The sequence below is a fragment of the Ipomoea triloba genome, chromosome 16 (genome assembly GCF_003576645.1).
Source record: "Ipomoea triloba cultivar NCNSP0323 chromosome 16, ASM357664v1".
Lineage (NCBI taxonomy): Eukaryota > Viridiplantae > Streptophyta > Magnoliopsida > Solanales > Convolvulaceae > Ipomoea > Ipomoea triloba.
The window spans coordinates 12,895-17,126 of record NC_044931.1 but is presented as its reverse complement, the minus strand read 5'-3'; positions in this window follow the sequence as shown (position 1 = coordinate 17,126).

The window sequence follows — 4,232 nt, the reverse complement described above, 5'->3', positions numbered from 1 at the left end:
TCCCTGAAAAGGGAGTGTGAAAAGAAGTTATAAGGATGGTGTTTTGGTTAGGCCGGAGTCCTGATAATGGAGTCGGCACTCGGTCAACCGTGCCTCCCAGAAAAGGGAGTGTGAAAAGAAGTTAAAAGGATGGCGTTTTGGTTAGGCCGGAGTCCTGATAATGGAGTCGGCATTCGGTCAACCGTGTCTCCCTGAAAAGGGAGTGTGAAAAGAAGTTATAAGGATGGTGTTTTGGTTAGACCGGAGTCCTGAAAATGGAGTCGGCACTCGGTCAACCGTGCCTCCCTGAAAAGGGAGTGTGAAAAGAAGTTATAAGGATGGTGTTTTGGTTAGACCGGAGTCCTGAAAATGGAGTCGGCACTCGGTCATCCGTGCCTCCCTAAAAAGGGAGTGTGAAAAGAAGTCATTAGGATGGTGTTTTGGTTAGGCCGGTGTACTGCAAATGGAGTCGGCACTCGGTCAACCGTGCCTCCCTTGAAAAGGGAGTGTGAAAAGAAGTCATAAGGATGGTGTTTTGGTTAGGCCGGAGTGTTGAAAATGGAGTCGGCACTCGGTCAACCGTGCCTCCCTGATAGGGAGTGTGAAAAGAAGTCATAAGGATGGTGTTTTGGTTAGGCCGGAGTCCTGAAAATGGAGTCGGCACTCCGTCAACCGTGCCTCCATGAAAAGGGAGTGTGAAAAGAAGTCATAAGGATGGCTTTTTGGTTAGGCCGGAGTGTTGAAAATGGAGTCGGCACTCGGTCAACCGTGCCTCCCTGAAAAGGGAGTGTGAAAAGAAGTCATAAGGATGGTGTTTTGGTTAGGCCGGAGTCCTGAAAATGGAGTCGGCACTCGGTTAACCGTGCCTCCCTGAAAAGGGAGTGTGAAAAGAAGTTAAAAGGATAGCGTTTTGGTTAGGCCGGAGTCCTGAAAATGGAGTCGGCACTCGGTTAACCGTGCCTCCCTGAAAAGGGAGTGTGAAAAGAAGTTAAAAGGATAGCGTTTTGGTTAGGCCGGAGTCCTGAAAATGGAGTCGGCACTCGGTTAACCGTGCCTCCCTGAAAAGGGAGTGTGAAAAGAAGTTAAAAGGATAGCGTTTTGGTTAGGCCGGAGTCCTGAAAATGGAGTCGGCACTCGGTTAACCGTGCCTCCCTGAAAAGGGAGTGTGAAAAGAAGTTAAAAGGATAGCGTTTTGGTTAGGCCGGAGTCCTGAAAATGGAGTCGGCACTCGGTTAACCGTGCCTCCCTGAAAAGGGAGTGTGAAAAGAAGTTAAAAGGATAGCGTTTTGGTTAGGCCGGAGTCCTGAAAATGGAGTCGGCACTCGGTTAACCGTGCCTCCCTGAAAAGGGAGTGTGAAAAGAAGTTAAAAGGATAGCGTTTTGGTTAGGCCGGAGTCCTGAAAATGGAGTCGGCACTCGGTTAACCGTGCCTCCCTGAAAAGGGAGTGTGAAAAGAAGTTAAAAGGATAGCGTTTTGGTTAGGCCGGAGTCCTGAAAATGGAGTCGGCACTCGGTTAACCGTGCCTCCCTGAAAAGGGAGTGTGAAAAGAAGTTAAAAGGATAGCGTTTTGGTTAGGCCGGAGTCCTGAAAATGGAGTCGGCACTCGGTTAACCGTGCCTCCCTGAAAAGGGAGTGTGAAAAGAAGTTAAAAGGATAGCGTTTTGGTTAGGCCGGAGTCCTGAAAATGGAGTCGGCACTCGGTTAACCGTGCCTCCCTGAAAAGGGAGTGTGAAAAGAAGTTAAAAGGATAGCGTTTTGGTTAGGCCGGAGTCCTGAAAATGGAGTCGGCACTCGGTTAACCGTGCCTCCCTGAAAAGGGAGTGTGAAAAGAAGTTAAAAGGATAGCGTTTTGGTTAGGCCGGAGTCCTGAAAATGGAGTCGGCACTCGGTTAACCGTGCCTCCCTGAAAAGGGAGTGTGAAAAGAAGTTAAAAGGATAGCGTTTTGGTTAGGCCGGAGTCCTGAAAATGGAGTCGGCACTCGGTTAACCGTGCCTCCCTGAAAAGGGAGTGTGAAAAGAAGTTAAAAGGATAGCGTTTTGGTTAGGCCGGAGTCCTGAAAATGGAGTCGGCACTCGGTTAACCGTGCCTCCCTGAAAAGGGAGTGTGAAAAGAAGTTAAAAGGATAGCGTTTTGGTTAGGCCGGAGTCCTGAAAATGGAGTCGGCACTCGGTTAACCGTGCCTCCCTGAAAAGGGAGTGTGAAAAGAAGTTAAAAGGATAGCGTTTTGGTTAGGCCGGAGTCCTGAAAATGGAGTCGGCACTCGGTTAACCGTGCCTCCCTGAAAAGGGAGTGTGAAAAGAAGTTAAAAGGATAGCGTTTTGGTTAGGCCGGAGTCCTGAAAATGGAGTCGGCACTCGGTTAACCGTGCCTCCCTGAAAAGGGAGTGTGAAAAGAAGTTAAAAGGATAGCGTTTTGGTTAGGCCGGAGTCCTGAAAATGGAGTCGGCACTCGGTTAACCGTGCCTCCCTGAAAAGGGAGTGTGAAAAGAAGTTAAAAGGATAGCGTTTTGGTTAGGCCGGAGTCCTGAAAATGGAGTCGGCACTCGGTTAACCGTGCCTCCCTGAAAAGGGAGTGTGAAAAGAAGTTAAAAGGATAGCGTTTTGGTTAGGCCGGAGTCCTGAAAATGGAGTCGGCACTCGGTTAACCGTGCCTCCCTGAAAAGGGAGTGTGAAAAGAAGTTAAAAGGATAGCGTTTTGGTTAGGCCGGAGTCCTGAAAATGGAGTCGGCACTCGGTTAACCGTGCCTCCCTGAAAAGGGAGTGTGAAAAGAAGTTAAAAGGATAGCGTTTTGGTTAGGCCGGAGTCCTGAAAATGGAGTCGGCACTCGGTTAACCGTGCCTCCCTGAAAAGGGAGTGTGAAAAGAAGTTAAAAGGATAGCGTTTTGGTTAGGCCGGAGTCCTGAAAATGGAGTCGGCACTCGGTTAACCGTGCCTCCCTGAAAAGGGAGTGTGAAAAGAAGTTAAAAGGATAGCGTTTTGGTTAGGCCGGAGTCCTGAAAATGGAGTCGGCACTCGGTTAACCGTGCCTCCCTGAAAAGGGAGTGTGAAAAGAAGTTAAAAGGATAGCGTTTTGGTTAGGCCGGAGTCCTGAAAATGGAGTCGGCACTCGGTCAACCGTGCTTCCCTGAAAACGGAGTGTGAAAAGAAGTTATAAGGATGGTGTTTTGGTTAGGCCGGAGTCCTGAAAATGGAGTCGGCACTCGGTCAACCGTGCCTCCCTGAAAAGGGAGTGTGAAAAGAAGTTAAAAGGATGGCGTTTTGGTTAGGCCGGAGTCCTGAAAATGGAGTCGGCACTCGGTCAACCGTGCTTCCCTGAAAACGGAGTGTGAAAAGAAGTTATAAGGATGGTGTTTTGTTTAGGCCGGAGTCCTGAAAATGGAGTCGGCACTCGGTCAACCGTGCCTCCCTAAAAAGGAAGTGTGGAAAGAAGTCATTAGGATGGTGTTTTGGTTAGGCTGGAGTATTGAAAATGGAGTCGGCACTCCGTCAACCGTGCCTCCATGAAATGAAAATGGAGTCGGCACTCCGTCAACCGTGCCTCCATGAAAAGGGAGTGTGAAAAGAAGTCATAAGGATGGCGTTTTGGTTAGGCCGGAGTGTTGAAAATGGAGTCGGCATGGCGTTTTGGTTAGGCCGGAGTGTTGAAAATGGAGTCGGCACTCGGTTTTGGTTAGGCCGGAGTGTTGAAAATGGAGTCGGCACTCGGTCAACCGTGCCTCCCTGAAATGAAAATGGAGTCGGCACTCGGTCAACCGTGCCTCCCTGAAAAGGGAGTGTGAAAAGAAGTCATAAGGATGGCGTTTTAGTTAGGCCGGAGTCTTGAAAATGGAGTCGGCACTCGGTCAACCGTGCCTCCCTGAAAAGGGAGTGTGAAAAGAAGTCATAAGGATGGTGTTTTGGTTAGGCCGGAGTCCTGAAAATGGAGTCGGCACTCGGTCAACCGTGCCTCCCTGAAAAGGGAGTGTGAAAAGAAGTTAAAAGGATGGCGTTTTGGTTAGGCCGGAGTCCTGAAAATGGAGTCGGCACTCGTCAACCGTGCTTCCCTGAAAACGGAGTGTGAAAAGAAGTTATAAGGATGGTGTTTTGGTTAGGCCGGAGTCCTGAAAATGGAGTCGGCACTCGGTCAACCGTGCCTCCCTAAAAAGGAAGTGTGAAAAGAAGTCATTAGGATGGTGTTTTGGTTAGGCTGGAGTACTGAAAATGGAGTCGGCACTCCGTCAACCGTGCCTCCATGAAAAGGGAGTGTGAAAA